This window comes from Bubalus bubalis, chromosome 23, assembly GCF_019923935.1.
Source record: "Bubalus bubalis isolate 160015118507 breed Murrah chromosome 23, NDDB_SH_1, whole genome shotgun sequence".
NCBI lineage: Eukaryota > Metazoa > Chordata > Mammalia > Artiodactyla > Bovidae > Bubalus > Bubalus bubalis.
The window spans coordinates 13,625,963-13,647,787 of NC_059179.1; positions in this window are offsets into that span (position 1 = coordinate 13,625,963).

Genomic DNA, 21,825 nt, shown 5'->3' on the forward strand with positions numbered 1-21,825 from the left:
TAGAATAGCTGAAATTCAGAAGTCTGACTGTACCGAGTGTTAGCAAGGATGTGAAGGAACTGGAATTCTCATATAATGCTGAAGGAAATGCTAAGTAGCACCTGCCATTTTAGAAAATTGGCTTGTTCTCAAAAAAAAAAATTCTTCTCAGTTTTTCCACTAGAGATAATTTTGTCTGTTCTAGAATTTCATCTAAATGAAATTGCACCATATGAACCATTTTGTATAAAGCTTCTTTCACTCATCACAGTGCCTTTGAAATTTATCTGTATTATTGTATATGTCAGTGGTTCTTTCCTTTTTACAGCTGAGCAGTATTCAGTTGTGTGAATAAACCATAGTTTGTTTATCCAGCCCCTTATGGATGAACACCTGGGCCGTTTCCAGGTTGGGGCTCTTATGAGTAAAGCTATGAATGTTCTTATACAGCTTTCTGTGAACCACATTTTCATTTCTCTTGGGTAAATGCATAGGAATTATGTACGTGGATCATAATGTAAGTGTTATGTTTCCTTTCATAAGGTTTTGCCAGAACGTCTCCCAGAGTGGTTGTACTGTTTTAGATTCTTACCGGCATTGTATAAAAGTTCTTGTTCTGGGTGAAGCAGAGGTGGGGATTGACTAAGCACAATCATGAGTAACCTTCTGGGATACCGGATGTGTCCTATAGCTTTATCTGGGTTTGGGTTACACTAGTACATGCATTTGTCAAAACTCAGCAAAGATAGAATTTTGTGGACATTTCATTGTATATAGATATTGTATCATAAGAAAAATCAGTAAACAAGTATTTAATATGATATGCTTACTGAAATATTTAGGGCGAATTGTATTGGTAACGGCAAGTTACTTTGTGATGCATCAAAAAAAGGTAGATTGATAGACATCTGATAAAACAAGGGCATAAAATATCAATGATGCAATTTTATAGTGTCTATGAAGGCGGATGCTTTCCTGGTGGTTCAGTGGTAAAGAATCCTCCTGCCAATGCAGAAGACGTGGGTTTGATCCCTGGAACAGACGATTCCCTGAAGAAGGAAATGGCAACCCACTCCAACATTCTTGCCTGGCAAATCCCATGGACAGAGGAGCCTGGTGGAATTACAGGCTCTCTTTTATGATCCATGGAACCACAAAAGAGTTGGACATAACTTAAAGGACTAACAACAGCAATAAACGTGGACACAGAAAGTCTTTTCAACTTCACTCTCTATTTAAAATATTTCAGGCCAAAGTACTAAAACTAAGCAAAAGGCAAAGCAAATCTACCCTCAGTCAGTTCAGTTCAGTCACTCAGTCGTGTCTGACTCTTTGCGAGCCCATGAATCGCAGCACGCCAGGCCTCCCTGACCATCACCAACTCCCGGAGTTCACTCAAACTCACATCCATCAAGTCGGTGATGCCATCCAGCCATCTCATCCTCTGTCGTCCCCTTTTCCTCATGCCCCCAATCCCTCCCAGCATCACAGTCATTTCCAATGAGTCAACACTTCGCATGAGGTGGCCAAAGTACTGGAGTTTCAGCTTTAGCATCATTCCTTCCAAAGAACACCCAGGACTGATCTCCTTTAGAATGGACTGGTTGGATCTCCTTGCAGTCCAAGGGACTCTCAAGAGTCTTCTCCAATACCACAGTTCAAAAGCATCAATTCTTCAGCGCTCAGCTTTCTTCACAGTCCAACTCTCACATCTATACATGACTACTGGAAAAACCATAGTCTTGACTAGATAGACCTTTGTTGGCAAAGTAATGACTCTGCTTTTGAATGTGCTATCTAGGTTGGTCATAACTTTCCTTCCAAGGAGTCAGCGTCTTTTAATTTCATGGCTGCAATCACCATCTGCTGCAAGAGAGTTCCAGAAAAACATCTATTTCTGCTTTATTGACTATGCCAAAGCCTTTGACTGTGTGGATCACAATAAACTGTGGAAAATTCTGAAAGAGATGGAATTACCAGACCACCTGACCTCCCTCTTGAGAAACCTATATGCAGGTCAGGAAGCAACAGTTAGAACTGGACATAGAACAACAGACTGGTTCCTAATAGGAAAAGGAGTACATCAAGGCTGTATATTGTCACCCTGCCTATTTAACTTCTGTGCAGAGTACATCATGAGAAACGCTGGACTGGAAGAAGCACAAGCTGGAATCAAGATTTCCGGGAGAAGTATCAATAACCTCAGATATGCAGATGACACCACCCTTATGGCAGAAAGTGAAGAGGAACTAAAGAGCCTCTTGATGAAAGTGAAAGAGGAGAGTGAAAAAGCTGGCTTAAAACTCAACATTCAGAAAACGAAGATCACAGCATCTGGTTCCATCACTTCATGGGAAATAGATGGGGAAACAGTGGAAAAATCTACCCTAGGAGCCAGCTATTCCAACTCTACTCCTAGAGAAATGAAAATATATGTCCACACAAAGACTTGAACACAAATGTTCAAAGCAACTTTATTTGTAATGACAAAAAACTAACAACAATCCACATGTCCACTAAGAGGTGAATGCATAAACACAAGGCGGATAACTACACAATCGACTACTATTCAACAATAATAAGGAATAAACTATAATATCAATATGTGTAGCTCAAAATAACCTTGCTATCTGAAACAAGTAAACCCCCTAAAATAAATTCCCACTGTATAATTTCATTTATATAAAGTTTTAGAAAATGGAAATTAATCTATGGTGACAGAAAGCAAAACAATGAACTGCCCAGGGATAGGGTGTGGGAGGATGTGGAGGGGTCAGGGACGGGGAGAGAGTGGAAGGTTGCAAGTGGGCGTGAGGAACTTCGGAGCTTGATTGGGACAGTGCTTTCACAGTTGTGTGCATATGTCAAAACCTATCAGATGCTAAGCTTTACGTAGGTGCAGTTTAGTGTATATCAATTGTGCCTTTAAAAAGCTGTTTTTAAAGTCCTAAAGAAAACGTTGACAATTTTAATTCAGCAGTATATTTTCAAATATTTTAACCATGTAAGCTTTATTCAATTAATGCAAAGACTATATAATATTTAAAAGTATTTATATGCTAAATTAATTTTTCACATTTTAATATTCATTTATTTATTTGACTACACCAGGTCTTAATTGCTGCATGTGCGATCTCCAATCTTCACTGCAGCACGTGAACTCTTAGTTTCGTTATTCGGGATCTAGTTCCCTGACCAGGGATAGAACCTGGACCCCCTATACTGTGAGCACAGAGTCTAAGCCACTGGACAGCCAGGCAAGTCCTTAAAGTGAAGTGAAGTGTTAGTTACTCAGTTGAGTCCAACTCTTTGTGACCCCATGGACTGTTGCCTGCCAGGCTCCTCTGTCCCTGGAATTCTCCAGGCAAGAATACTGAAGTGGGTAGCCATTCCCTTCTCCAGAGGATTTTCCTGACCCAGGGATCAAACCTGAGTCTCCTGCACTGCAGGCAGATTCTTTACCATCTGCACCACCAGAAGAGTCAGAGAAGTCCCTAAATTATATTAATTAGGGACATTTAAATTTTCAGTTAAGACTTTTAGAGCCTGATTTTTTTATTCTAGGAGAATTTCATAAATATTCCATACAATGAGTTTTTAAAAGGCTCTCACACTGATATCCAAAATAGTATTAGTGATAAAATACTAGATGGTTTCCTATAAAGCCAAGAATGCCCACTATTACTACCTTTATAGTTTCTTTTAATTAATCTGGCATTTCTAACTAGTAGAATTCAGTTCATTTCAGTCGCTCAGTCTGACTCTTTGTGACCCCATGAACCGCAGCATGCCAGGCCTCCCTGTGCATCACCAACTCCCAGAGTTCACTCAAACCCATATCCACTGAGTCAGTGATGCCATCCAACCATCTCATCCTCTGTCGTCCCCTTCTCCTCCTGCCCTCAATCTTTCCCAACATCAGGGTCTTTTCCAATGAGTCAACTCTCTGCATCAGGTGGCCAAAGTATTGGAGTTTCAGCTTCAACATCAGTACTTCCAATGAACACCCAGGACTGATCTTCCTTAGGACGGACTGGTTAGATCTCCGTGGAGTCCAAGGGACTCTCAAGAGTCTTCTCCAACACCACAGTTCAAAAGCATCAATTCTTTGGCACTCAGTTTTCTTTATAGTCCAACTCTCACATCCATACATGACCACTGGAAAAATGATAGCCTTGACTAGACGGACCTTTGTGGACAAAGTAATGTCTCTGCTTTTTAATATGCTATCTGCTAAGTCACTTCAGTCGTGTCCGACTCTGTGCGACCCCATAGATGGAAGCCCACCAGGCTCCCCCATCCCTGGGATTCTCCAGGCAAGAACACTGGAGTGGATTGCTATTTCCTTCTCCAATGCATGAAAGTGAAAAGTGAAAGGGAAGTCGCTCAGTCATGTCCGACTCTTAGCGACCCAATGGACTGCAGCCTACCAGGCTCCTCCGTCCATGGGATTTTCCAGGCAAGAGTACTGGAGTGGGGTGCCATTGCCTTCTCCGAATATGCTATCTAGGTTGGTCATAACTTTCCTTCCAAGGAGTAAGCATCTTTTAATTTCATGGCTGCAGTCACCATTCGCAGTGACTTTGGAGCCCAGTAAAATAAAGTCAGCCACTGTTTCCACTGTTTCCCCATCTATTTGCCATGAAGTGATGGGACTGGACGCCATGATCTTAGTTTTTTGAATGTTGAGCTTTAAGCCAACTTTTTCACTCTCCACTTTCACTTTCATCAGGAGGCTCTTTAGTTCTTCTTCACTTTCTGCCATAAGGATGGTATCATCTGCATATCTGAGGTTATTAATATTTCCCCCGGAAATCTTGATTCCAGCTTGTGCTTCCTCCAGCCCAGCGTTTCTCATGATGTACTCTGCATAGAAGTTAAATAAGCAGGGTGACAATATACAGCCTTGACGTACTCCTTTTCCTACTTGGAACCAGTTGTTGTTCCATGTCCAGTTCTAACTGTTGCCTTCTGACCTGCATACAGGTTTCTCAAGAGGCAGGTCAGGTGGTCTGGTAATCCCATCTCTTTCAGAATTTTCCAGTTTATTGTGATCCACACAGTCAAAGGATTTGGCATAGTCCATAAAGTCTAGTAGAATTAAATAAACTAGTAGAATTAGATAAGTAAAATGAATAAGAGATACAAATATTCAAAAAGAGGTGATAGGTCATTGTTTGTAATAGATGAACTGGTTTTCTACCAGAATTTACAGAAATAAATGAAATGCTGCTGCTGCTGCTAAGTCACTTCAGTCATGTCCGACTCTGTGTGACCCCATAAACGGCAGCCCACCAGGCTCCCCCATCCCTGGGATTCTCCAGGCAAGACTACTGAAGTGGGTTGCCATTTCCTTCTCCAATGCATGAAAGTGAAAAGTGAAAGTGAAGTCGCTCAGTCGTGTTGGACTCCTAGCTACCCCATGGACTGCAGCCCACCAGGCTCCTCCATCCCTGGGATTTTCCAGGCAAGAGTACTGGAGTGAGTTGCCATTGCCTTCTCAAATGAAGCACTAGTGGAAGAAATTCCAATAAGTTGGTGGTTGGTTGCAAACATACCAAAATAATGGTTTTCATATATTATAAAATATTTCAGCATATATTTAAAATAAACATACAGGTCTAATATAAAGAAAACAAGTATTTACCAAGGGGCATAAAGGAGACCTGCAAAACTGCAAGATGTGTTGTGTTTCTGTGGTAAGACGTCAATTCTGTAGAAATTAATCCAAAGCAACACAATGAAAATAAAATCACCAACAGAATTCCCTTCCAATTTGACGTGATTCAAAATTTCATCTGCAAGAATAAGCATACAAGAAAAAAAACAGGACAATATAGAAGGAATATTGGTGAAAGGTAACCTGTCCAACAAGCCAACAAAATCTGCTTAAGAAACCACAATAATGTAAATGTTGGGCTGAAATTTGGGGACTCATACATAGATCAGTGAAACAGAATTTAAAACCCAGAAAAAGACCCAAATATGATGATTGTAGCATCTCAAATCAAATTAAATAATACTCTAAACACAAATCAAAAGAAGTCAAAACATGAAATATGAAAACTGGTACCACCAAAAAAATCCCTTTACATGGATTTCTAACAGAAACACACACACACACAAAGAAAAGACAAAGTGTGAGGAGAAAAATTTAATAAGACAGAAAAAAGTGTTGCTGCTGCTGCTAAGGCACTTCAGTCGTGTCCGACTCTATGCGACCCCATAGACAGAAGCCCACCAGGCTCCCCCGTCCTTGGGATTCTCCAGGCAAGAACACTGGAGTAGGTTGCCATTGCCTTCTCCAATGCAGGAAAGTGAAAAGTGAAAGTGAAGTCGCTGAGTCTTGTCCGACTCTTAGCGACCCCATGGACTGTGGCCCACCAGGCTCCTCCATCCATGGGATTTTCCAGGCAAGAGTGGGGTGCCATTGCCTTCTCCAGAAAAAAGTGTTACTCAAATATAAAAGAATCCTAAAAAAATAATGTGTTTCACAGGAAAACATGCAAAATTATAAACAGTGCATTTTTTTATAATTGAGGGATAGTTGATTTATAATGTTGTGTTAGTTTTAGGTGTACAGCAAAGTGACCTAGTTATACATATACATACATCCATCCTGTTCCAGTTTCTTTTCCCATACAGCTTATTACAGAATATTGAGTAGAGTTCCCTGTGCTATACAGTAGGTCTCTGTTGATTATCTATTTTATATATAGTAGTTTGTATCCGTTAATCCCTAAAACTCCTAATTTATCCCTTTCCCTCTTTCCATTTTGATAATCTTTAATTTGTCTGCCATGTCTATGAGTCGATTTCAAACAGTGCATCTTTAAGAAATACAAATGATGAATAGACAAAGAACAAATACAACATTTCTATTGACCTGAGAAATGCATATTAAAATAATAAGGTAAAGACATTTCCACCTGTCAAATGATCAAAGAAAGATAGTATCGAAGCATAATAATAGTAAATATTTGCAAAAGTGACTTTGCGTTGCGTTTAACCAATGGGAGGAGGCATCAGCAAGAGACAGGAAGCAAGAGAGAGATGGGAATGTTTATTTTTCGCATTTGGGCCGTGGTTTGCCATGCTGTTTCTGTTCCTGAGGCCACAGTACCTGTTGGATGATCCTTCTCTCACAGTACAGCTCCCAGCAGGTTCCAGGAACAGCTTCCTCCTCAGACTCAAGCCCCAGAGGCCTAAGGTGGAAAAGTTTTCCTGAGATGGCACCCCACTCCAGTACTCTTGCTTGGAAAATTCCATGGACCGAGGAGCCTGGTAGGCTGCAGTCCATGGGGTCGCTAAGAGTCAGACACGACAGAGCGACTTCACTTTCACTTTTCACTTTCATGCATTGGAGAAGGAAATGGCAACCCGTTTCAGTGTTCTTGCCTGGAAAATCCCAGGGACGGGGGAACCTGATGGGCTGCAGTCATGGGGTCGCACAGAGTCGGACACAACTGAAGCGACTTAGCAGCAGCCAGCAGCAGAGGCATTGTACCTGCTGGTTCCTCTAACCCTGGCCCAGCACCTCTGTAAAAGCTCCCTTTGTTAAAGTCCCTTTAATAACCCCCTTGAGTGTGGTTTCCTAGCAGAGCTCTGACTGATACACAGCCCTACAGTATGAACCTGTTTAAATCTCCATATGTGTGTGTGCACGCAGGTATAAATTTAGACTGAGACATAGGTAGAGACATCCAAAAAAATATCAGAATGTCTATTTACCGAAATGTGTCAGGACAGATAACCTAGAAATACACACATGTATACACATATATTTCTATGAATATAAATTCAATAGATAATAAAGAATGTAGGAAGGAATTAGTCAAAAATAGTGCCATTGCTTTTATTCAAAAGCTTCATTTAGACCTTCGCTATACACAGACTATATAAAAACTGCGTGTTCAAAAATAAAACTTTAAGAAATGGAAATAGAAATTAAAATTTACACACTCTCTGAAGGAAAGGACTTTATAATTTCCACAGGGAGCTTGGGAGGGGAGAGTCTGAAAAAGATGCATTAATTTAACGTTTAAAAATGTAATTTCTACTGACCACAAATAAAACTAAATGAAAATGTACACAAAAACAGAACTATGTACAAAAGACAAGCAAAAGATTCATATTATTAATATTTAAAGGACAATGATGAGTGCAAAAAGGGCATGAAAAGAAAGTCTACAAAAGAGAAGGTGACAATTTTCATACCTCCATTCAAAGCTTTCAAGCCTCACCTGTTGCAACACCTCCTCTACCCTATGTCTGTTTCTTTGGCTTAGAATTCTCATTCCTTCCCACCCTGTTATCCTAAACCCCCACATCTCCACCAACTCTTGCCCTCTCCACTCACCTGTGCAGGCAAACATCTCACCCGGCAAAACCCCAGCCAAGACCCTCCCCCCCCCCATCCCTAGGCTGCTCCCAAGCAGCTGGTGTAGCTGGGAATATCACACAATTGCACGGACTCATCTCCCTTTAAATTAGTCACCAGCAATCTCACATGGCCCAGAAATCCCAATAACTGCCCTGGTAACCTTGCTTTCCTACTTTTTAAAAAAATATTTATTAATTTATCTGGGCTGTGCTGGGTCTTCATTGCTGTGTGGGCTCTGTAGTTGCAGAGAGCAGGGGGCTACTCTCTAGTTCTGTGCACAGGCTTACTGCAGTACACAGGCTTCTGTGCACTTCTTACTCTGCACGGGCGGCTCTTGTTATGGAGCATGGGCTCTAGGGCTCATGGGCTTCAGTAGTCGTGGCATGCAGGCTCAGTAGCTGTGGCTTCCAGGCTCTGGAGCACAGGCTCAGTAGCTGTGATGCATGGGTTTAGAGGCTCTGCAGCATGTGGGATCTTCTCAGACCAGGGATGGAACTCATGTCTCCTGCATTGGCAGGTGGGTTCTTTACCACTGAGCTAGCAGGTAAGCCCTTGCTTTCCTACTTTTAAAGACAATAATTTCATTTGAGATCATGTCTACCAACTGGATCCACTTCAGTGTCTTCCATTCACTTTTCAATCTCCTTCCATCTTCCCGCTTTGCTGACCCACTCTAATAAATTTTTTCATACTCAGGATGCCAAATTCCATAGATCCCTATCAATCCTGATCGTATTCAGCCTCTCAATTGACCATATCCTCCATGTTGAAACACCCTTCTCTTCCGATTCCATGAAACTTCACCTCCTTAGTTTCTTACTTCCCTGCTTGCTCTATCTAGGTCTCCTCTTGGATAGCCTTCCCTTCTCTTCCTCCTTACTAAAGAGTGTGGAGTTATTCCAGACCTCTCTTTGGAGGTCTTTTCACTTATAATGGATGATCGCACCCATTATCGTTTATTCCAATTTCAACTCTCTGCTATCAAACCCCAGATTTTTATCTCCAAAGCAGGTTTCTATCCTGACCTCTAGACTCATATCGCCCCTTGGATATCTCATGAGTCTCTCACAGTTACTAATGTCCAAAACAGAACTCATTCTTTCTAAACCTCCTCCATCCAAGCTTGTTGCTCTACCTCTCAGTAAATGACACCTCCTTTAAACCAATAACTCCAACCAGAAACTTGCAAGTTATGACTGTTATTTCCCTCTTCCTTACTCCCCAAATCTAACTTCACCAACTCTAGCTGATTCTGCCTCCAAAATATATCTTAAACCCATCTTCTTCTGCTGAGTATTGGGCCCCATCCATGCCACCTCTGTTTCCCTTCTTGACTACTTTTGTAGATTTCGACTGATCTCACTTTGACTCTTGCCCCTCCCAATCTATTCATCACACAAAGGCCAGGAAAAAATATTCTTGAAATATATAATCCAAACTCTTCAGTGGCTTCCTATTAAAATAAGTGTAAAAAATCAAAAGTCCCCACAATGATTCTACACAACCTGGCTTCTTGTACATTTTAGGCTTCATCTCATATCCTTTTCAATGTCTTTTTCTCCTCTAGCCACTCTCTTCTTCTTTCAAGTCCTCAAATGTATCACAACTTCCCACTTCAGGAAATTCACTTGTGTTTTTCTCTCTACTGAACTGGCTCTTTGCCAGTCTATCTCTTACTTATCCTTCAGGGTCTCGGGTTAAATGTCATTCCTTCAAAGAGGCTTTCACAGACCACCACCTCCCTCAACCTCAATTAGATCTCTCTAAATGAACTTATGGTTGCTAGGGGGGTGGGGGGATGGGGGAAAACATAGGGAGTTTGGGATCAACATGTACACTCTGTGATATTTAAAATGTATAACCAACAAGGACCTTCTGTTTAGCACAAGGAGCTCTGTTTTATGTGGCATCCTGGATGGGAGGGGAATTGGGAAGAGAATGAATGCTTGTATATGTACAGCTGAGTCCCTTTGCTGTCCACCTGAGACTGTCACAAGGTTGCTAATTGGCTGTACTCCAAAACAAAATAAAAAGCTTTATTAAAAAGTTTTAAAAAATAAAAAAATAAATTAGGTCTCTCTAGTATACCATCTGGAGAAGGCAATGGCAACCCCCTCCAGTACTCTTGCCTGGGAAATCCCATGGATGGAGGAGCCTGGTGGGCTGCAGTCCATGGGGTTGTGAAGAGTTGGACGTGACTGAGTGTCTTCACTTTCACTTTTCACTTTCATGCATTGGAGAAGGAAATGGCAACCCACACCAGTGTTCTTGCCTGGAGAATCCCAGGGTTGGGGGAGCCTGGTGGGCTGCCGTCTATGGGGTCACACAGAGTCGGACACGACTGAAGCGACTTAGCAGCAGCAGCAGCAGCAGTATACCATCTTGTACTTTGCCTTTGTCTAGTTTACCTTGGTTTGTTATGAATCTATTTATATGATTATTTCTAGTATATTTTCCCACTAAACCAGATCTTAACCTGCATGAGAATAGGTGCCAGGGAATACTTGTTTGGCTCATCACTTTTCTATATTCAGCACTCTGCCAGCACCTGGCACATGATCTTGGGTTTTTTCCAACAACTGGATTAATGAATACACGAATCATTGGCTCAAGCCTCGCTTCTATAACTCCCTTCTCAACCACCCTCTCTGCTCCACCACACCAATTGATTTCAACACAGGCTTCCCTGTTCACCACCAAGTACTATACCTATAATCACACTGAAAAACAGCCTCACTGAACTTCTTTTGGATTCTTTTTCTTTACTTTCATTTATTTTATTTATTATTTTTGGCTGCGCTGGGTCTTCGTTGCTGGGTGCAGGCTTTCTGTAGTTGTGATGAGGCTTGGGGGAGGGAGTAGGAGCTCCTCTCTCGTTGCATTGTGTAAGATTCTCATTGCAGTGGCTTCTCTTGTTACAGAAAAATGGGCTCCAGGGATCATGGGCTGCAGTAGTTGTGGCATGCGGGCTCTAAGTGCCCACATGCATGGGCCCAGTTGCCCTGTGGCATGTGGAATCTTCCCAGACCAGGGATTGAACCCATATCTGCTGCATTGGCAGGTGGATTCTTAACCACTGGACCACCAAGGAAGTCTTTTGTTGGGGTTATTAAATGAGCCAATGCTCCATGTCGCTCCTGAGCCTTCACGCATGTTAATCCCTCTAAGTGGAACACTGCTTTCCTCACTTAGCCAAATGATCCAGCTCACACGATTAGGGCCAGTTAATGTTCAGTTCAGTCCGGCTCAGTCGCTCAGTCATGTCCGACTCTTTGCGACCCCAAGAATCGCAGCACGCCAGGCCTCCCTGTCCATCACCAACTCCCGGAGTTCACTCAAACTCATGTCCATCGAGTCAGTGATGCCATCCAGCCATCTCATCCTCTGTTGTCCCCTTCTCCTCCTGCCCCCAATCCCTCCCAGCACCAGAGTCTTTTCCGATGAGTCAACTTTTCACATGAGGTGGCCAAAGTACTGGAGTTTCAGCTTCAGCATCATTCCCTCCAAGGAAATCCCAGGGCTGATCTCCTTCAGAATGGACTGGTTGGATCTCCTTGCAGTCCAAGGGACTCTCAAGAGTCTTCTCCAACACCACAGTTCAAGAGCATCAATTCTTTGGCGCTCAGCCTTCTTCACAGTCCAACTCTCACATCCATACATGACCACAGGAAAAACCATAGCCTTGACTAGATGGAACTTTGTTGGCAAAGTAATGTCTCTGCTTTTGAATATGCTATCTAGGTTGGTAATAACTTTCCTTCCAAGGAGTAAGCGTCTTTTAATTTCATGGCTGGAGTCAATGTTAGAGAATGAATTAAGAACCTGCTCAAATTGTTCCCACTCCCTAGGAAGGTGAGAGGATATCTGTTCCTACCTTCTTAAACTAATCCTTTTCAATGTGGAAAACACATAAGGAAGACAAAATTCTAAAATGACCTACTACTTGCCCCAGAATCACACTTTGCCACTGAAAATACTACAGATTTTACTCTATCTCTTACCAATGGAGGAGAAATTAAAAAACCAGTTTCTCTAAAATAGCTTCAAAGACAGTGTCAGTGCCATCTGTGTCAACAAAATTTCAGGTTAAAAAAAAAATCAATGGTTATGTAAGACAAGAGCGCCTAATTTTCTACATAGTCGATTGGCTTTTTCAGAAGAACAGCCTTGAAAGTATCCAGAAATCAATTGCTTGGGTAAAGCATACTCAGCAACCTCAAAGTAGACACAGGGCTTAAATCACAAAATGAAAATGAGGGAGGCCTTAATGGGCACTGACCAAGTAAAGATGTGCCTGAGAACAAAGAGAAAATGCGAAGGGGAGCCTGGAACATGCCAATACAAACTCAATCAGCAATGGTATCGCATGCCCCATTTTTTATAATAACACTGTTGCAGGCATCCCAGGTTGGCTCACTTGGCATTCCTCTCTACTTTTTCTTCCCGGTTTCCTTCAGTACAGAAGCTAGGAACACGAAATAATTACTTTCTCAGCTCCTAAAAGAACAGTTTTGGCTGAAGAAGCCTTCTCCATTCTCCCAATCGCTTACATCAAAAACTGGGAGTCTGACTCCTCTCTTCCACATCCCATGTTTGATCTATTAGCAAATTCGGCTTGCTCCACTTCCACACTATATTCCAAATCTATTTGTCGCCACCTCCACCACTGCTCTCCTCATCTAAGTCAGCATGGTCTATTGCCTGAGCCACTGCCAAAGTCTCCGCCTCCATCCTTGCCCCCTACAATCTATTTTCCCAAGAACCTCTCTGAAGTTACGTTTTTAAAAATGCAAAGCTCATCATACTACTCGTTTGCCCAAAGCCTTCCAACATCTTTAAATAGAATAAAATACGAACTCCTTACCATAATCTACAAGGCCTTGTATGGTCTGACTTCTAGCTATCTCATCAATATCCACGTCCACCACTCTCCTACATGCTCACTCTGCTGACCTCCTTGCTGTTACTCAAACATGTCAAGCATGTTCCTCATTAGGGCCTTCCTATTTGGTGTTCTCTTTCCCAGGAACACTCTATTTTTATTTATTTTTTTTTTTTGGGCTGCTCTGGATTTTTGTGGCTGCAACTTTCTCTAGTTGCAGCGAGTGGGGACTGCTCTCGTTACTGTGCAAGGGCTTCTCGTTGTGGTAGCTTCTCTTGTTGCAGAGCACAGGTTCTGGGGTGCATGGGCTCAGGAGTTGCAATCTGTGGGCTCTAGAGCACGCACTCAGTAGTTGTGGCTCAGTAGTTGTGACACACAACCCCAGCTGCCCTGCAGCATGTGGAATCCTCTCAGACCAGAGGTTGAACTTGCATTCCCCAAAATGGCAGGTGGATTCCCAACCACTGAACCACCAGGGAAGTCCTTCCTGGAACACTCTTCTGTCAGATATATCTTTCCTTCATTGATTAGGGTTTTTACTCAATCATCATCCAATCAGACTGCCTATACTTCTTACTGCATTGCACATATTACAACCCGACTTCATCATTGATATGAATTGGTTTCTTTATTGTCTTTCCAACACTTACACACACTATTCTATTTACAACTATCTTCAGCATCTAAAAATGTGTCTGACATGTTGTAGGAACTCAGTCATTGTATTTGTAAAATTAATAAATTTCCCATAGACCTCTGCCCAAATTTGAGTTATCCTCTATTACCATTCTTTACCATATCTTCTACTTTTTCTAAGTTAATAATTATGACATACAGTTTGTTGTCCATCCATCACTTAACCCTCATACCTCATTTCCATAACAATAAAACCCTGATATTTTTTTTTTCAACTATAGAGTTGTTGATCTATCCCAGTCCCCAACAATGAATCACGATTTTCCTAAACCAGTCATGCTAACCCTATTCCACTTTGGCGTAGACTGTTACATAGTAAACATGTCATCTGCTTTTTTTTCAAGGGAGGGGAAAATTAACTAAAATATTTCCCATCTTAAATAAAAAGTCTGAGTCTTACAAGCAACTAATATTTGTACCTGTCTCTTCCTTCCTTCTTAGAATATGGATCTGAAGATATAATGCTCAGAGCTGTGGCAGCTAGGTTCTGACACTGAAGCGAGAGGCATGAAGGCTAAAAGGAAACTCAATGAGAATAATACAACGGAAAGACAGGAAAACCTCGGTCCTGGTGACATCACTGAGCCAGTGCATAAGCCTGTAACTGCCTGCGTCCAGTGCTCTTACTAAGGAAACCACAGATGTTCTTACAATTTAGGCTATTGTTAGTTAGGTTTTCCTTTATTAACAACCAAATGAAATCTAATTCTTTCCATTATTTTATGAATGAGTTTGTGAGGACAAATGTGTTTTTCTTTTATGTAGAACAGTCTGGATAAGAAAACAAGGAAAGAGGGAGAGAGGAAAGGGAACAATAAACTCAGCTAACATGGGTGAAATAATCCTGGAAGTGGAGTGAATTACAGGAAGGATAAAGAAGCAAATATACATATGTATTTTCAAATCTTCCCCACTCATTACCTAGTCTCAACTTCCTCCAATCTGTCTTTATGTGAACCTGCCACTAATACTTAAAGATCATTAACTAAGTCACTGCTTTCAGTGTGACTGTGGTGTGATTTCACGCCATCACACAGTAAAACCTTTAATGACTTCTCATAACCTATCAAATAATATTAGTTAGCATTCAATGTAGAGAAGGCGATGGCACCCCACTCCAGTACGCTTGCCTGGAAAATCCCATGGACGGAGGAGCCTGGCAGGCTGCAGTCCATGGGGTCGCTAAGAGTCAGACACGACTGAGCGACTTCACTTTCACTTTTCACTTTCATGCTTTGGAGAAGGAAATGGCAACCCACTCCAGTATTCTTGCCTGGAGAATCTCAGGGATGGGGGAGCCTGGTGGGCTGCCGTCTATGGGGTCGCACAGAGTCAGACATGACTGAAGTGACTTAGCAGCAGTAGCAGCAGCAGCATTCAATGATTTTAAAATTCAATCACAATAAATTGAAATTATGTCCTACTCTTTCTTAATTTAAATCTTCCCACTCAAAAACAAATAGATAAGAACAAACTCTCCTTACTCTTCTCCTATTCTTTATTACATCTAAGCCATGATCTCCCCATTCCAAATTGGTGGATAATGTAATAGACAAAGCAAGTGGGTCTTTAAAACACTAGCAAAGCAAAGGAGAGAGAAAATCAACCATAATGAATTTATCCAGAATTTTGCAACCAGAAAAATGGAATAAACTGTTTAATTTCATCATGCATGCATGTTTTGTGCTTACAGTTTTAGAATTGTTTTTAAATTGTATATGATATACATGCATCATAAATTTTCTTATAAAGGTTGAATCAGGCCTTGACCATTTAGAATGCATTTTCTCTCCTCCTCTCTAAATCTGTCTCCATCCCTTCCGCAAGTCAAAATCTAACCTTCTCCAAGTAACCTTTCCAGACTACAGTGGAGTCTTTTTTGAATTAATTTTTAAAATCTGTAGATCCAAGTTTTCTCTTAAATACGTATGTATTTGTTTGTATTGTAAACTGTTCTACTTAAGTTGTAGCTTACCTCTCTTATTATACTCAGAGATCACTGCTCACAGGTAAATCCTTAGAATGCATTAAACTTTTTTTCCCGTCTCCCACATCACAGCTAGAACAGTGAGAATGCAATGAACACTTGTTTGAATGAAAAAAGTACACACCCTTGACCTACCAGTTTACATGACCGAGGTGCAGATGAGTGTTTGAACATAAATGCTTTATGTTTCAAGAGTTACCAACAATCTACTGGGTCAAAGATAAATCCTGGGCTAATTTAGAAAGCAAGATACTATAATCAGCATCAATAAATGAAGACCCTCCTTTGGGAAGTTCTGTAGGACTCTACCAATTTTAACCTTGCAAAGTCTGGCCTAACAGGCAAAGGAAGAGCCCCCCAGGCCCACTCCTCCTCCTTCACCCAGCACCACTTCTACCCCAATCACCAAATCAAAAATGCATGTTTTAAATCAGAATATTGACCAGCAACCAATTGCATCTATGCCATACCAAAATTGATCGCCATCCCACGCCTACCTCCTTGCTGCCTATGACAGTCTTACTCCCTGCCTTAGTGACAGAAGTGGGCAGCCAACCTGCGTCTCCCTGCACGTCAGCATTAATGAGCTATCCTGCTCCCTCTCTGTCTGGAAATCAAGGCCAGCCACCTCCAAAAATTCCAAAGGGAAGGGAGTAGGAACTTTGGCACCCTAATTTTAAAATGGTGTCAGTCTATGATGTAAAAGGAAGACCATCTTCTCCTCCAAATGTGGACACTATTTCTTTATTGTAGTCATTAGCCGGTGTCTGTGGCAGGGAACATACAAATAAGCTCTTCCAGGAAGAGCTTGTAGCCTTGGAAATAAAGCTTCCAACACAAAAAGTCAAACTTCTAATTGTTTCTCACTTTGTACCCACACATCCACCAACACACTTCATTTTTTAAAATATTTTTTGTAGCCAAGAAAAACAAATTCATACTCCATTCCTTCCCCTTAACAATGGCAAGTCATTCAGATTTTTACTTCTCCTTTTGGCCTGTTTAATTTCCCTTCTCAGTTTAAAACAAAACAAAAACAACTTTTTTTGGTCACCAGTCATTACTGCGTTTCCCATTTTCCCTTTTCTGTTCTCTGGCTCCTTTTTCCTGTCTTCCTCCTGAACAACAGAAATTTTAAAATAAAAACTGAATTGTGAGTAATCTATACTTGAGATTTTTAAGGTCAGTATATTACAACTGGATATGAATAAAATTTGACTCAACAGATCATTTATTTCTTTATAAATCAGAGTATAGATGTATTTCATATTCACTATAAAGTGTTTTGGGTTCTTTGGTAGCTCAGAGGGTAAAGAATCTGCCCGAAATGCAGGGGACCCAGGTTCAATCCCTGGGTCAGGAACATCCCCTGGAGAAGGGAATGGCAACCCACTCCAGTGTTCTTGCCTGGAGAATCCCATGGACAGAGGAGCCTGGCGGGCTACAGTCCATGGAGTCACAAAGAGTTGGACACAACTGAGCAACTTTTATTTCATTTCATAAAGTGTTTTAAGGAGAAATGTAAATTTTTTTCTCAGGAAACTTCTGTTTTGGAAGGTTGCATACTCGTAGTCTTTAAATATCAAGTTATGATAAGATAATAAATATGAACTACTATAAACTTTTATCTGCTGAATTCAATGACATGAGTTTAATAGGTAATCAGAGCCCAAATTTCAATCAATTCCAATGTCAAATGTCTGATTATCATATGCTCTACCTAGTGAGTAACTAGCTAGAGAGCAAGATCTTAACTTGATTGCAGCAATGATATGTACAAATCACTGGATTTTCTATTTTTAACAGTTAAAGAGTAACAAATTTGTTTTAAAAGGCCATGGAAAAATACCACAAAGCTGGGAGAGTTGAAAAACTAAATGCTTCTAATTACAAGTTAAGTTACTCTTGAGATTCTAGGCTTGATTTTTCCTTAGGATCTCAGGAGGATATAATATAATATATCAAGCTACAGCAACAATAAATAGCTTTCGCTGGTATCTATATTATTTAAGCCATGGCTGTCTAGTGTGAGGATTAAGCCAAACAGATTCAAGCATGCCCATGATTTTGATTAAGTGTTTTCTCAGAATTAATCAAGATTTGAGTCCCAATTCTACCACTCAAGAGTTACGTGACACCTTGAATGATTTCTGGGTCTCAGTTTTCTTTTTTTGTAAAATAGAAATAATAACCTATTCCACAGAGCTGGTATAAGAATTAAATGAGAGAATCTATATGAAATATCTATTTCAGCGCCTAGAATCTGGTGACTTTCCTTTGACCCTCTCCCCATCTCTAGACAGTCTTACTATTGTGAGCCAGTAGGGATGTATGGGGAGCTTCCCTGGTAGCTCAGCTGGCAAAGAATCCGCCTGCAATGCAGGAGACTCCGGTTCAATTCCTGGGTGGGGAAGATCCCCTGGAGAAGGGATAGGCTACCTATTTCAGTATTCTTGGGCTTCCCTGGTGGCTCAGATGGTAAGGAATATGCCTGCAATGCAGGAGACCTGGGTTTGATCCCTGGGTTGGAAATATTCCCTGGAGGAGGACATGGCAACCCGCTCCAGTGTTTTTGCCTGAAGAATCCCCATGGACAGAGAAGCCTGGCAGTCCACAGACCATGTGGTCACAAAGAGTTGAATACAACTGAATGACTAAGCACAGCACAGCACAGGGATATATGGGGACACCGCTTCCCCTCCTCTCCAACAATGATTGAATGAGTATCTTTCTGTTTGTAAGTGCTGTTGCAAAATATATTGTTTTGTGTGAAAGTAATTTTATTTCTATAAATAGTATTATATATCTCATTCTATTTTTATTTAATTTTCTTTTGGTTTTGGCTTGGAGGAGTTTTTTCTTATTTCTTCTTATTGTGGTTTGGGAAAGGCATAAAATCTATTAACTATTAGTCCTTCACAATTCCTCTTCAAAGACAAATTTAAAAGCAAGATTTTCTGTTGGGTCTGCGCAAACTTACTTGGAACAACTCTATCTGAAGACATGAGATATACATGCAAAGCTAAGACATAATGAAAGGGTGCAGACCTTTTTTTTAATCATAAGTCTTTGTTTGTTTGTTTGTTTGTTTGTTTTTGAGGAGGTGGGAGGGTGTAATGGATGCCCCAGGTGTACAGGGTTGAGTTAATCCTATTCTTCACTTTGTGGTACATTATCATCACCGGTCTGTTCAAGGCCTTGCCCTTATTTTATTTATTTCCTTTAACCCCCTTTCCTCATGCCTTTCTCCTTTATCCCCCCAGAGGCAACCATGCCAATGAGTTGAAAGAGTATCTTTTTGATTCTTAAGTGCACTTACAAAATATATCATTTTGTGTAAATGATAATTACATTCCATTATCTTTGTATAAAGATCATTTTGATTTATCTAAATAGTATTTTGCTACATCTTTCCATTTCTTTTATTTTTTCCACTCTACACTGTGATTTTTAAGTTCCTCTACATTAGCATGTATAAATGTGCTTAGCTGTTTCTGCTTATTACCTTGTTTCTCTGATGTGGAACCACGTACCCAGCCACTTTCCCAGGAATGGACTTTTTTTTTATGATAGCATTTTCTTAAATTTTCTATCTTTTTTTAAAATCAATTAATTTATTTTAATTGGAGGCTAATTACTTTATAATATTGCAGTGGTTTTGCCATACATTGACATGAATCAGCCATGGGTGTACATGTGTTCCCCCTTCCTGAACCCCCCTCCCACCTCCCTCCCCATCCCATCCCTCAGGGTCATCCCAGTGCACCAGCCCTGAGCACCCTGTCTCATGCATTGAATCTGGACTGGTGATCTATTTCACATATGATAATATACATATTTCAATGCTATTCTCTCAAATCATCCCACTCTCGCCTTCTCCCACAGGGTCCAAAAGACTGTTCTTTATATCTGTGTCTCTTTTGCTGTCTCGCATATAGGGTCATCATTACCATCTTTCTAAGTTCCATAATATGCATTAATATACTGTATTGGTGTTTTTCTTTCTGACTTACTTCACTGTGTATAATAGGCTCCAGTTTCATCCACCTGATTAGGACTGATTCAAATGCATTCTTTTTAATAGCTGAGTAATACTCCATTGTGTATATGTACCACAGCTTTCTTATCAATTCATGTGCTGATGGACATCTAGGTTGCTTCCATGTCCCGGCTATTGTAAACAGTGCTGTGATGAACATTGGGGTACACATGTCTCTTTCAATTCTGGTTTCCTCGGTGTGTATGCCCAGCAGTGGGATTGCTGGGTTGTATGGCAGTTCTATTTCCAGTTTTTAAGGAATCTCCACACTGTTCTCCATAGTAGCTGTACTAGTTTGCATTCCCACCAACAGTGTAAGAGGGTTCCCTTTTCTCCACACCCTCTCCAGCATTTATTGTTGTAGACTTTTTGATAGCAGCCATTCTGACTGGCGTGAAATGGTACCTCATTGTGGTTTTGATTTGCATTTCTCTGATAATGAGTGATGCTGAGCATCTTTTCATGTGTCTGTTAGCCATCTGTATGTCTTCTTTGGAGAAATGTCTGTTTAGTTCTTTGGCCCATTTTTTAATTCGGTCTTTTATTTTTCTGGAATTGAGCTGCAGGAGCTGCTTGTATATTTTTGAGATTAATTCTTTGTCAGTTGCTTTGTTTGCTATTATTTTCTCCCATTCTGAAGGCTGTCTTTTCACCTTGCTTATAGTTTCTTTTGTTGTGCAGAAGCTTTTAAGTTTAATTAGGTCCCATTTGTTTATTTTTGCTTTTATTTCCATTGCTCTGGGAGGTGGGTCATAGAGGATCCTGCTGTGTTGTATGTCGGAGAGTGTTTTGCCTATGTTCTCCTCTAGGAGTTTTATAGTTTCTGGTCTTACATTTAGATCTTTAATCCATTTTGAGTTTATTTCTGTGTATGGTGTTAGGAAGTGTTCTAGTTTCTTTCTTTTACAAGTGGTTGACCAGTTTAGGAATGGACCCTTAATGTACACCTACCAGTACAAATAATGCTGAAATTAAAAATTTTATATGAGTTCCCACATTTACCTATGTGGGATTTCCTCAGCATGCATGCCCAGGAACAGAACTGCTATATACTAAGATGCATAACTTTTAATTTTATCAAGTACTGGTGGATTACTCCTGTATACTGGTTCCAGCAGTACCTGAGAGTTCCTGTAACTCCAAGCTTGGCCTGATATAGCTTTCTAATAAATGGAAACTGATATTTCACTGTTTTAATTTCTCTGATTATTGATGCAGTTAAGTACTTCTTATACATGCATTATATGGAAAATAGGAAGGAGGAAAGTAGAAGCAATAACTGATTTTATTTTCTTAGGCTCCAAAGTCACTGCTGATGGTGACTGCAGCCATGAAATTAAAAAACACTTGCTCCTTGAAAACTATGACAAACCTAGACAGTGTATTAAAAAGCAGAGGCATCACTTTGTCAGCACAGTGATGTCAAAGTTCCAGTAGTCATGTTCTCCTCAAAGTTATGAGAGTTGAACCCTAAAGAATACCAAAGAACCTATGCTTTTGAATTGTGGTGCTGGAGAAGATGCTTGAGAGTCCTTTGGACTGCAAGGAAATCAAACCAGTCAACCCTAAAGGAAATCAACCCTGAATATTCACTGGAAGGACTGATGCTGAAACTGAAGATCCAATACTTTGGCCACCTGATTTGAAGAGCTGACTCATTGGAAAAGACCCTGATGCTGGGAAAGATTGAGGGCAGGATAAGAAGGGGGCAGCAGAGGATGAGATGGTTAGAGAGCATCACTGACTCAACAGACATGAATTTGAGAAAACTCCAGGAGATAGTGAAGGACAGGGAAGCCTGATGTGCTACAATCCAGAGGGTCACAAAGAGTCGGAAACGACATAGTGAATAACAAAGC